Here is a 13847-nt window from a genome sequence, read left to right as displayed (position 1 = left end):
CACCATTTGTAAGGCGTTTGTTTACATGGTACTTTCACATACATTATCACCCAATTCATTTCTTCACTTATCCCAGCATGCATTCATGTACCATGTATTTATCAGACATCCACCATGTACAGGAAACAGGGTTTGCCCTTGCAGGTTTATCATATTAAAATAAAATATGTTGTTTAGAACAGTTTTAGATGTAGAGGAAAAATACTGAATGGTAAGTACAGAGTTCCCATTTACCCCTTTACCTCCCACACAGTTTCCCCTATTATTAACATCTTGCATTAGTATGGTATATTTGTTGAAATTGCTGAGCCAGCATTGATACGTTATTATTAACTAAAGCCCACGGTTTATATTGAGGTTCATTCTTTGTGTTATACATTCTACGGATTTCAACAAATGTACAATGACATCTATCCAGCATTATGGTATGATACAGGATATTTTCAGGTCCTAAAAGTTCCCTGTGCTCCACTTATTCATCCCTCTTGCTCCCCAGATCTACCCACTTGCCCTGGGATTCACTGGCCTTTTCACTGTCACCATATTTTTGCCTTTTCCATAATATCACATAGATGGAATCATACACAGCCTTTTCAAATTCACTTCTTTCATTTAGCAACTGACATCTAAGTTTTCTCCATTTCTATGTGGCTTGATACTTCATTTCTTTATATCTCTGAATAATACCTCATCATATGGATGTACCACAGTTTATCTATCCATTCACTTATTGAAAGACATCTTGGTTATTTGGAAATTAAAAATAAAGCTGCTGTGGACATTTGTGCATGGGTTTTTGTGTAAACCTACATTTCCAATTCATTTAGGTAAATATCAAAAAATGCATTTTTAAAATTTAATAACAAAGTTAACACTTGATTTGTTTAAATGTCCTAATTTGACAGAAATTGCTTTTCTATTTGCATTTACTTATGAATATTTAGATAACATGGTATGCAAAAGCTTCCAATGGTTCTTGTCTCCACAGAGGTCCATCTTGCATATTCAACTCACGCATTGCCTGCAATTCCTGTTAGACAAAAATATCAGCCATTATTTCTCTAAATGTACATAGCCTGGCAAAAATGCTCACCAAAATTTAAATCAATCTATAAATGTACATTGGCTTTTTCATTTTCCAGGGACAAAACTAAGCCAAATCAAGTCAACAATATTTATTAAGTACCTACTATGGAAAAATCACAGACCCTGTCGGCTGCAAACAGGGTTTTTTACTTTGTCAGTGGTCTAAGAGTGTTCAGAATTCTGTCTATACCAGTGATTCACAATGTTCTTCAGGAGAAATTTCCATGAAAACGAAAGCAGTAAATCATAACACTAAGATAGTGACTATATTATAGTCTTATAAATCCCCTTCCTAATCTTGCTAGGATCAGTCCTGATTTTTCTTAAAACCTACATAAAACCAGATATTTTTCCCCAGTTCACAACGTTGAATCTAGCATATAAAACTCCATTTGCTTTATATAGAGAAAGGGTCACTTCTTAATTCTGGCAACAAACATAAAAAACGAAATTTTAAAAGCCATTAGTACAAAAAAAAAATTAAGAAGAGTTATTTTAACTATGACTTTCAAATTCAATGTTATGAAATAAACTTAACACTGCACTTACTTTGCCATATTCAGTTTCTTAATTATAAGCTTATAATGAGGTAAGCATGTCTTTAAAACATATTCAATATTATTTAAAGATTGCTTAAGTCTACCTGTCACTGGTCAGTCCTCTGCTATTGCCCCATTACCCCAAATTTTGCCCCTCTCTAACCCTCAGAATTAGGTCCATTAACTTCCCCAAAGATACCTGATCCCCTCCTCATCACTCCCTCTACCACCTTCCCACGTGCAGTGGCTTAGAAATAGCTGCTGCTCAGAAACAGACCTCTCCATATTGACCTTGGAGCTCTTAAACTGTGTTTCCTGAGACTCTTGCTCTGCTATGAAGCAGACTGTTGATACCACAGAGGGGGAATATTAGCTTCATTGCGTCCTGAAAAGCAACTGAACATGAAGGCCAACCCAGACCTACCCACAATTCTGAGGTGTGTTGGCAATGTTATATATAGGTAGGGTGTGCGTGGGCAGCCCCAGCTTATGTCTGTTACAACTTTCATCTTCAAAGCATCCTGATTTAGACAATAAATTAGAAGTTCACCCTGGTCATAAGCACCCCTTCATTCTACACATTCACTTTACATTTTCCCTACCCCGCTGCCATCCCTTTAAACAATCACCCCCATGGACCCCCTTTGCGCCACTGGCTATCAAAGCTTTCTGAGCTTTAACTACAAGTATTCTGTAGCCACTACTTTTCATACACACTATATTCTATGCAGGCCCATTTTTAAATATGACAGATTTCTTTTATGAAAACCAAGCAATTTCCCAATAAAGCCTTTCTCTTCCAAACTAAAAAATATAATTAAAATGTCTTGCATCAGACTTAGAAGCATAAAATTAGCAAAAATAAATCACAAACCAATCACCTTCTCACTGAAAAAAGTTAGTACAATGTTCTAAAATCAAAAATAGCAATTGTTACAGGATTAATAGTAAAGATGAAGCTCTATAATTTAAAAATTAAAGAGTAGCCACACAGAATTCAATTACATTTTACAAATGGCAAGGTAAAAAAAAAAAAAGTGTGATCCAAGAGCAGCAAATGGATGAGTAACAGTAAGGCAGAGGTTCAAGGTGAGAAATGAGTTTGGGGTAGCTTAATTAAGGATGTAAGGAAGGATATTTAGAAAGCAGAATAAAGTAACAGGCAAGAGAAAGGCTGCAGGAGGTCCTAGAGGGGTAGAAGCAGAGTAAGAGCCAGTAAGCAGCTGACCAACATCAGATACCTGACTCTGCTGTGCTTGTGGGGCAGCCAATGATCGATGAGAATTTCCGTTAGTAAAGAGTGGGAAAAAGCATTCCCATGACTCATCCGCATGGGATAATTGCTAAATGGTTAATGCTGTATATAACTGCGTATTTTGTATCAGAATAAGTATAGCCCTCCAAAAGATAACTTGCAGAGTCATTCACCAGCTTCAACTGAGCAGCCTGATTGAAACCAGCTGAGCCAATGACATCACCACAGGCTTTTTACTATAAAAAGGGCAAGCTCTGTGAGGTCAGGAAGCAGAACTAAGCTCCGTGAACAGAAGCCAAGCTGAAAGAGGAAAGAGCCAAGAGAAGTTCAGAGAACAGACTCATTCCAAGAAGAAGCTAGAATGAGCAATTTACTCAGAGAAGGCTGCAGAAGAAAAAGGCACAGAATGGCAATCTTCCTTTAAGAATAAGGGGCTGCTGTTCTCCCTAAAGAAGTAAGTTATCTAAAGTGAAGTTTCAAAGGAGAAACTGACTGAAGCACTTCACATTTTCAGTTCCTGGAACTAAAATCAACTGTAACATCATCATGGTAGTAATATTCTTGTAGTCTTTTCCCTCAATGTATATTAACTGAGCACTTACTATGGACCAGGCACTATAGTAAGAAATGAGAATACATTCGTGAATAAAATGGACAAAAGTCACTGCCCTCTTAGAGCATATATTCTTGGAATGTAAAGCACTAAACAGACAAATGTACGGCATGTCAAATAAGCATTAGAGAGAAAATTAAGAAGAAACAGTAGCTGGACTGAGAATAGTGATATTTGAGGAGGTGGGGAGATAAGCCATGTGGTTATCTGGGAGAAAAGCAAACAGAGGTAATAGCAAATATAAAAACCTTGAGCTGTGAATCTGTTTTCTTTTTTAAATAAATATCAAGAAGGCCACTGTTACTGGTCAGAAAGAACAAGGAAAAGCAAGAGTCTGAGTGTGGACAAGTTAATTTAGACAGGCAAGTGAAAGTGTTAAGCAGGTATTTGTATATATGAGACTAGAGGCACTGAGGAAAGATCCAAACTGTAAATAAAAAACTGGAAACAAACCGGGTGCGGTGGCTCACGCCTGTAATCCCACCACTGTAGGAGGCTGAGGCAGGTGGATCACCTGAGGTCAGGAGTTCAGGACCAACCTGGCCAACATGGCGAAGTCCCATCTCTACTAAAAATACAAAAATTAGCCAGGCGTGGTGGCATGGACCTGTAGTTCCAGCTACTTGGGAGGCTGAAGCTGGAGAATCACTTGAACCCAGGAGGCGGAGGTTGCAGTGAGTCAAGATCACCTCACTGCACTCCAGCCTAGGTGACAGAGCCAGACTCCGTCTCAAAAAAAAAAAAAAAAAAACTGGAAACCATCAGTGTCATACATGAAAGAAGAATGCTTGAGCTCACTCCACAAGTGCATTATATAGAAAAGAGAAGGGGGCATCCCAATGGTTAAATGGTTAGAGGATGAAGAAATGAAGAAATAGGGGGGAAAAAAATGACTGAGAGTGAACAGCCTATGATGCAGGAGGAGAACCAAGGGCATGTGATGTCCAAGTACTCCAGCGAAGAATGTGTTCCGGGAGAGACAGTGTGATCAGTTGTGTTAAATGCTATGCCAAGTCAAATCAGATGAGCCTGCTATTAGACTTGACAACACTGAAGTTATTGGAGACTTTGACAAAAGCAGGCTCTGAAGCAGTGGAGGAGGAAAAGCTTTGGAGAGGGTTCAAGGAAGAACAGGAGAAGAGCAATTTGAGACAGTGAATGCAGATAACTCTTTTGGAGAGTTCTGATCAGAAGAGAAGTGCAGCAGTAGCTGGATAAGAACAAGGGCTCATGAGAAGGTTTATTATTTCAAGACAGTAAAAACTATGGCATCTTCTGCTAATGAGTACGATCCAACAAATAGTAGAAAATGCTGATGCAGAAAAGAGGACTTGCTGGGGCAATGCTCTTAAATAGGTAAGGGGGTGAGATCCAGTAAAGAAGCCTTGGTTCTTCTTTGGTTTAAGTGAAATTTAATGTGTATGGATTACAGTATAATGTGATTTGTATAAAAAAATATATAATTGAGTTGGCTATGAATGAAAATGTATCAAAAAATTTGCCACAACTTTCTGAAATTTTTAAGTTATTTAGGTTATGATACAGATGGTTTTTAAGTAAATCAAATGTAATGAGAAAGTGGTTAAACATTCAGCATGCAACTCAAGTAAGTCAATCAAATGTAATAAGTAAGTAGTTAAACAGCATCCAACTCAAGTAAGAAAACAAACTAGGTTCTTCCATAATTTCACTTTAATTTTACATAGTGAAAAAAGCATCCTCCCTAAATTAATCAAAATGCTTGTCTACATATAACAAAGACAGACTTGCTAGTTACTGAGGATCTTTCTTCCTGTACTAGTTCCCAAATGACAAACCTGGGGAGGAAAACAGAAGAATTTGCATTCAACATACATTCAGTTAGACCTCAGAGGGCCTATAAGTGCACATTCATGGAGCCTTCCATATCTACAAAAATTGATATTTGATATCCCTCCACCCCAGACCTTTTCCTGGGAAAAGCTAGTCCAGAGAATGAGAACACGTTATCTTCTCATTTATGGCAAGTTTGAAAGTGACTTACAGTTATTCTATATGAGCTTAGATAATCCACTACCAAAATCATTTTAAATCTGGCTTAACTGCTAAGGCCAATTTTGAGGAGAAGTGTTTTTAACAGTCTTGATAACCACTTCACACCCACCTAGCAGCCCCTGCAGCCAAGAGCTAAGTGGCAACAGAAAAAAAAACTACAGTTTTTCTATCCTATCTATGAAAACCAGAAGAATGACAAAGGAGATTAGATGAGTGAAATGTGATGGACAGACCTCACTAGAATTCATGTTAGATACAGGTCCAGACCTCTTCCCAGAAGACTGCTTTAAGCTAGTAAGACATGGACAATCAGGTCCCGAATTCCCAGTGGCCTGTTTTAAATGACAGTGCAGTCAGCATATTTCTTGGATCTGACCAATCTCAGGGCTTCTAGTCCTGCCTTCCTGTGTCAAGGTAGTGTCTGACTCACACTCATTCTGCGTTCTTCCCCATTTCTTCCTTGGTCTATTAACTTGTTGATTTTGCAACCCAAATAATACTATTGTCAATAGATGTCCAAAGACTGGGGTAGAATTAACTTAACATAATGCATGTGGGTGCTTTAACACCTAGCAAGCTTCCCTTCCTGAGCCTGCTGAGATGCAGGAAGTAAAGCAAGGCTCCCACCCACCTCACACCACAGAAACATGGCTGATTTACACAGAGGAAAACCTGTTTCCGGGGCGGTCCACAACACATTTAGCATGGACATTTAAAACAGCTCATCCAACTCTAATTTGAAATCTAACTTTGATAAAATAAGCAGTCATTTTAAGTGAATGCCTTTCCTTTCTATCTATCCTTCACTTATCTGGGTCAAGCATTATCTGGTTCAAATGTATTAAATAATAAGAGTTAATTATTTTTATTATACTTTAAGTTCTAGGGTACATGTGTACAACGTGCAGGTTTGTTACATATGTATACATGTGCCATGTTGGTGTGGTGCGCCCATTAATTCGTCATTTACATTAGGTTAATTTTACAGGTTCACATAACACAATTAACACATTCTCAAAGCTCTTTCTTTGTGCTTTAAAAATGTAAAACAAAACAAAAAACCCTTGAAAATCAAAATCTGCACTACTCAGTTTTCTCACAAATTATTAGTATTACCACTTGACAGGAAAATAATAATTTACAGGAAAGCGTCAAATTTCAAAAAGATGGTTTTCAAACACTTGGTTTTAACATGTAGCTGGTTAACAACATAGGTTCAGATTAAAGTAAGTATCTACCCCTAATGTGGCAAATAATTTTGTGACTTGAAATAGCAAAACATCTAAGCCTTGGTATCAATATTCTCTGTAAAAAGACAGCATTGTCTAGCATGGCTCATATTGTTGCTTTTGGCTATAATTTTCTTTGATTTCCTTCTACACAATGTTATAAATCATTAGTCTCTCAGGTTAGTAAAATTTTACTCAACATAGACTGGTATTATTTTAAATTAGCAATAAAAAAGGTAAATAAGTCAGGTGCAATACAAGTAAATGAATAAAATAAGAGTATTTTAGTCAGAAAAATCAGTGCTTGCAGGGAAAAATACATTTCTTTTAAGTAATGTGGCAAACCACTCTTAAGACTGCTGCCGGGCTCCACTTCCTCCTTCCCTGGGAACTGTCAGCACTCTGGCATGTACACAACCATTCTGCAACCCAACCTACAGTTGATTGATTTGGAGGGTACACACCAAATCCATGTAAAGACAATCAGATTTTCTCTCCCTGCAAGATGCCATTGTTATCTGATAACTCCAGGTTGGGTACAACTAATAACTAAGTCATGGTATGACTCTGAAGAACCCAGCACTACTGCTTCCAAAGCAGTTCTTAGTCCCTATGGCCACCCTGGTTTCTTCCTACTCTTTGCAAGACTGATGTTTCAGTTACTCCCAGGATTCCTTTAAATCCTAAAAGTTTGCATTTAAATTAATTAAAACTAAATAAAATGTAAAATCCAGTCTTGTAGCTGAACTAGACATATTTCAAGTGCTAAATAGTCCCATATGACTATTGACTACCATGCTGGATAGCTCGGATTCTCTAAACATTTTCCTCATCACAGAAAGTCCTACTGGACAATGATCCCCCAGAACCTTCTAATAAATTTCCTCTTTTCTTAAACTGCTAGGATCAGGGTTTGTTTTATGTGTCCTTGTTTTTTGTTTGCTTTATATTTGTATCCGTAAGCGTAATCAGGAAGTATAATGGTAACTTTCTGAAAATCTTGTATAGGATTTCTGGGCAATTTCAAGGGTTTCAAGTCTTAGAGTTAATGTTACTTCAAAACTTAAAAGTAGGCCGGGCGCGGTGACTCAAGCCTGTAATCCCAGCACTTTGGGAGGCCGAGGCGGGCGGATCACAAGGTCAGGAGATCGAGACCACAGTGAAACCCCGTCTCTACTAAAAATACAAAAAATTAGCCAGGCACGGTGGCGGGCGCCTGTAGTCCTAGCTACTCAGGAGGCTGAGGCAGGAGAATGGCGTGAACCCGGGAGGCGGAGCTTGCAGTGAGCTGAGATCCGGCCACTGCACTCCAGCCTGGGGGACAGAGCAAGACCCCGTCTCAAAAAAAAAACAAAACAAAAAAAAAAAAAAAAAAAACTTAAAAGTTTACTCACAGGACTCCTGGACACCTCCTGGGTCACAGAATCATGGAATTTAAGAGCTTGGAAAAACCTTAGGATATATCTAATGCAATATCCTGGGTTTTTTTACACACAAGACATTAACACTCACAAAGCTTGTAACTTGCTTTTGTTTCTGAATAGTACTTAAATTTGGCTTAACAGATTATTTAACACAAGATAAACAATATACCAACTAAAAATGTAATATAAAACATAACTCTGCAAATCTCATGATTACACAAGTAACAAAGAATGAAGTTTAAATATTTATTTACTCACCAAGCTGTTACTACACCAACTCCTTCCTACTCCTCCCCCCCATGTCTTTTCCCCCCACTTATTTATTTTGTAAGGTGCATTTGCCATGGTTACCATTGTTTTCAATGTCATAGTTACCCATATCTAAAAGGCACAGAAAACATTCTGTACTTTCTAATCTGGGAGCAACTACATTTTTTTGTTTTAATTTTTATTTTTCACTAGAACCTTTATGTTCAAATCTTCCACATGATTAGTCATCTGTACAGACTGGAATCTGGATAGCTGAAGATGTTTTTATTCAGTTGCTTTTAAATAAATAGTAACCAAACATCATTTAAAATATGGGGATTAAAATGTCATACTTATTCATCAATAGATGTCAACTTGCTAAAGCAAGTTCTTTTGGCATCTTCTGAAGAAATGTATTGTTTCTAACAACAGCAAGAAAACCACACAAACACAAACACAAATACTGATGGGAGACAAGGATTCTAACCCTCTACCTGTACTATTGTTTCACACCTCACTGCACTAAAATCTGCAACGTCCCACAGCACAGAGATTTTACAGGTTTCTTTCAGGTAAATATAGAATTCAAAATTCATGCAATATTAATTTTGACATAAAGGATTATGTGTAAATAATTATTATATTTCATTTGCTTTCCTTTAATCATATCTTATGAAGTAGTAGAAAGGAGATTATGGCCTCTCAACCATCCTTTCCATTAAAGATAAATTGCTTATACTGTCCCTGCTAAATAGATTTACATCTAATATGACTAATCTGTAAATAAATGGAGTACAAGATTTATAACCCCTGCACATATCAAATCACTTAAGATCCAGTTTTTGTATGGCTTAAAGAATTCCCCCTTCTTATATCACATCACACAAACCAGATCCTGTCATGTGAAACAATGATATACATTTCATTTCAAAGAATTAATTGACACTAATTCGTTTCCCTTCCCTTTCAAATGCCTCTGTGTGTATGTGTGTGTGTGTGTGTGTGTGTGTGTGTGTGTGTGTGTTTTGTAATACATATGGATGTTGGCTACTCCCGTCTCAGAGAAACACCTCTCCCAAAAGGGTCAAGGATGACCCACAACGTCAACAAGGGGAGTTCTTGAACTTATCAATGCCCGCTGCTATGAATCATGCCATTAATCAATACGAGTGTGAATCATCACAAAGCCGGTCCAGGGAACACAGACCAAGATATTGCAGTCGTTCAACAAAAGTTTTGGCTGATAATTTACACAATGAAAACAAAAAGGCAAAAACCGCATAAACTCCTACCCCTAAGTTGCATTGCAAAAGCACATATACTTTAGAGCAGTGGTCCCTAACTGTTTTGGTGCCAGGGACCGGATTCGTGGAAGACAATTTTTTCACATACCAGGCAGGGGTGGACGGATGGTTTCAGGATGAAACTGTTTCACCTCAGATCATCAGGCCTTAGTTAGATTATCATAAGAAGCATCCAACTTAGGTCCCTCACATGTGCAGTTCACAATAGGGTTTGTTCTCCTATGAGAATGTAATGCCACTGCTGATCTGACAAAAGGCAGAGGAGCTCAGGCAGTAATGCTCTCTGGCCCGCCACTCACCTCCTGTGTGGCCAGGTTCCTAACAGGCCACAGACTGCTACAGGTCAGAGGCCCAGGGGACCCCCTGCTTTAGAGAAAATATGCTAAAGTCAATATATGTATGTTAAGGCAAATAAACTCAAATGCCAACCACAATCTTGGGTGGCTTTTGTTAAGACACCTGACTCCTTTAAAATACTTGCATATACTATGGAAAGGATTACAGATTATTTAGGTCATAAAGTTTTGCACCTGGAAACATCTACTTCACTGAAAAGTTACCAAGAAGGTAGAAAAATCCTGGAATCTCACAAATGGAAGTTATGAAGTTAATTATATTAATACAATTCAAACAACTAATTAAAAAACAAAAACTGTCTTGCACACTTTAAGGGGCTCTGTAACCAAACTCATAGCATCTGCTACCCTTCATTTCAAAATGGAACTCAAAATACTCTCACAGGCCACTGTGTCAGAATTTTAACCATTCCTCCAAAACTGATAGTTGACACAAATGCTATAAAAAATTAAGTATAAGAAATTCAGCTTCAGCATCCACCGCTGGTCATGACAGACCATGGGAGAATCTGAAGGCCTATAAAAGAAGCCTGGTCCTTCATCAAGGTCTGAGTAAGTGGGTCGGCTGTCATCTGTGACAGAGTTCAGCCTCTCACAGGAAAGTACATTAGCTGCAGCAGCCCAGGATCAGTTTTTGACAGCTGAGACTTGAACCTGTAGGATTTTAAAAGTTGTTAACTTTTTGTGATGGAAAGCATATATATTCTTTCCAGCAGGTTTTAGATTGCACAACAGGAAAAAAAAAAAGTATGTGTGTAATATTAATATACCTTTTCTCTTAAACAGTAATGTGAGGCTATGTTTACTAAATTTTTAATGTTTAAAGATTAAATAACAAGGTCATTCTCAAATCTGTATTTTTATTTCTGAAACCAAGTAACTGACAGATAAAAATAAAAAATAAAAATAGCTATTAGCAGAAATATCTTGGCTAATTTACCTTGCTTTAGCAAAGCTTAAAATTTTTGAATTGGCCACCATCTTACATTTTTTATTACTTTAATTATACATACTTAAGCATTAGAAACACAAAAAGTCACACTCATTTTTATCTAACCCTTTTAATGTATACATTTAGAGTGCATCACCAAAAGAAATAGAAATTAAAAGCCTTTAGAGAGAACTGATGTTGACCTTTACTCCTTGACAAAATGCTTGTTTTGAAAATATTCAGCATAGAAACACAAGCCTCTGATCAAAACAGTGGCAATACATGTTAATTTCCTTAGATACGCAGTCCAACTCCAGGCATGTGAGTGTGAAGTTCAGACACCCTGCGCAGCAGCCTGTCTTCTGCTCCATTCAAGAGCACCAAGTCCTCTGCTTAAAGGACCCACCGTCATCTACAGCCAGGACAAGAAAGACGCTCACTATTTCAATTAACACAAGGACAAAATTATTTTTCTGCCATCCAAGGTATATGGATCATGTGGCATTAAAAAGGAAACAAAATAGTAGCTAGCATTCTATTAATCTCTTTTTTTTTTAATTGATGTGAAGAAAGTGCCTAAAGAACTTTTCAGTAAGTTTGCCCAACACAAACTTTAAATTTACATTGCTAATCAAAGGTTGGTAACTTAAGTTCTGTGCAAACTCAAGAAATGCAAATAAAATACAGTTTTCAACAACCCAGTTCCTGCTGCATCATACCATTTTTTTCCTTCCTTGACCCAACCGTTTAAGTCAGACAGGTTGAGGAGACAGTCACCTTCAAGAAAGCCCTTTGCCCTGCCAGCTTAAAGTCATGCCAGCAACCAAAGTAGAATCTGATATAAAAATAGGAGTCTGAGGAATCCAGGGAAGGCAAAGCACATCCTAAGGCCAACAGGTTAGATTGCCATCACCTCTTGGTGATAGAAACTTAAGGCTATATCTGAAGGCGCTATAAAATTAACCTCCTCTACCAAATTAATCAGTTAAGTCAATAAATCACTAAAATGGCCAGATGTCTGGCTGAAAAACCAAAGTGAATGAATTCGTGTTGTAGAGTCACAGGTGAAGGACATTAATCTACTTTTTTGCAAGTCTTAGCTTATACATAAAGGCCATTTATTTTACTGAGGCAAAATTAATGGTTACCTACCCCCAAAAAATTGCAAGCATGTCATTACAAACTCATTGGGATATTAATGTGGAATTAATTAATTACTCTCAAGTTATCTGAATTTTCAGGCACCCTAGGTTCAAACAAATTAACAGATAATTTTTAAAAGAAGGAAAGGAGAGGGGAGGAGAAGGGAGAAGGGAGGGGAAGGGGGAGGGGAGTGGTGGAAGGAGCGGATAAGAGGTAAAGTGGGAGAAGGGAAGGAGGAAGGGCGGAAGGGATTAATAACAAAATAGTGCTACCAAAAGGAGAAATAAAGCTTAGCATGCTAGTTACAAAGACATGATGATGTTCATGAGGTAGTAAAAATATTATGTGTATTTAAAAAAAATAAAGGAAGCAGCTGTATAAATATTTTAGCTTTTTCCCCCCCAAAAAATGTTTATATGCCATTCTGAGGATAGAAATAATCCAAGCTAAGGCAATGTGTTAACCCACTAGAAAACACACACACACATACACACAGGCATGCACAAAATGAAGTGCCTTGAGTCCCTTCATCCTTCCTCTTTTTGATTTGAAACATTTCCTCCCAACTTGGCTACAAGACGGAAATCCTGAAAGTGAGGGTCATCAACAGTATCTGTCATTCTCCAACTGCGTAGGAGGAAAAAAACAAGCTCTTACTTGCTGGTTTCAATTTAGAAAAAAGAAAAATGACACTGGTCTGCTATCTTTTATAAACCCATTATAAATGTAATGCCAAATTCACTAAAACTATGTATATCTACATTAAAATATACTCAAAAGAGAAGTTACAACAAAAATAACTCTATAGCTAAAATACACATTTTATTTTGTACATTTCCTTCATATCTGTATATCAGAATACATACATGCACATAGGTATAATCATGGTTTGCTTATAGTTTTGCATTCTGCACTTCCACTTGGCAGCTCATAACATCTCCACATGTTCCACATATTTGTAAAATCATTAAGAATTCCATAGTATTCCACAAATTAGTAATCTATTTATTCACTTGCTTATTTATTTATACCTGCCTTCTTATAGAATGGGCTTAGCAGACAATCTCCCTCACTTGAGGTAGACTATTATGATTTCCCCTATTCTCTTTTTGGACACTTTTGGGTGTTTCCAATTGTCTTCCTCATTTTGCAGTGAAACCTGCAATGAGCAACTTCATGTAATAAAGCTCCCTTTCTGAATTTAATCATTTCATGATTAATTCTCAGGTGAGTTAATGAGTCAAAGATGGTAAATCCAGTCTCTTACGTATAAACATATATAATTTAGTGTATACATTTTCATAGATTATTTTTATACATAATATATGTATATATGAGTTTTTTAAAACTTATCTTTCATTTTACATTTTCTCCCTGCCCTCGAGTATGAGCCTATGACTTCTGTGAATCTGTCTCATTCAAATGTCACTTGATTCCAGTCATACATTCAATTTAACAACATCACTATAATCCCAAAATGTCTGTGTGTGTGTGTGTGTGTGTGTGTGTCAGATGTTTAAGACTAACAATAAAATGGGCTTACATGACCTAAGATCATGCTGCTGGAATGGTGCAAGGAAGTGTTAGGAAGGAAGCTAGCCTGACATCAGAAATGTGCCATGCACATGCACGTAATGAAGACTGTGCGACACCAACATTGTACCTCGCAAGACAAAAGTGATCT

General features: G+C 37.3%; 1 protein-coding gene across 6 annotated transcripts in view; it reads right to left on the bottom strand.

Annotated features, from left to right (window-relative positions):
• LOC105486352 (protein phosphatase 3 catalytic subunit alpha) overlaps positions 1–13847 on the bottom strand; it is a 337248-nt gene that overhangs the window by 264815 nt on the left and 58586 nt on the right. The window contains exon 1 of one of the 6 annotated variants that reach the window (XM_011749208.3): positions 8439–8489. The exons of the other annotated variants lie outside the window; for them this stretch is intronic. The gene's annotated coding sequence lies outside the window, so the exon portion shown is untranslated. Of the gene's footprint in view, positions 1–8438; positions 8490–13847 lie in introns of those variants that run through there. 6 annotated transcript variants of the gene reach the window in all.

This window comes from Macaca nemestrina, chromosome 3 (assembly GCF_043159975.1).
Source record: "Macaca nemestrina isolate mMacNem1 chromosome 3, mMacNem.hap1, whole genome shotgun sequence".
Classification (NCBI taxonomy): domain Eukaryota; kingdom Metazoa; phylum Chordata; class Mammalia; order Primates; family Cercopithecidae; genus Macaca; species Macaca nemestrina.
The sequence above is the reverse complement of the archived record's forward strand: the minus strand, read 5'-3'. Positions and strand labels throughout refer to the sequence as shown.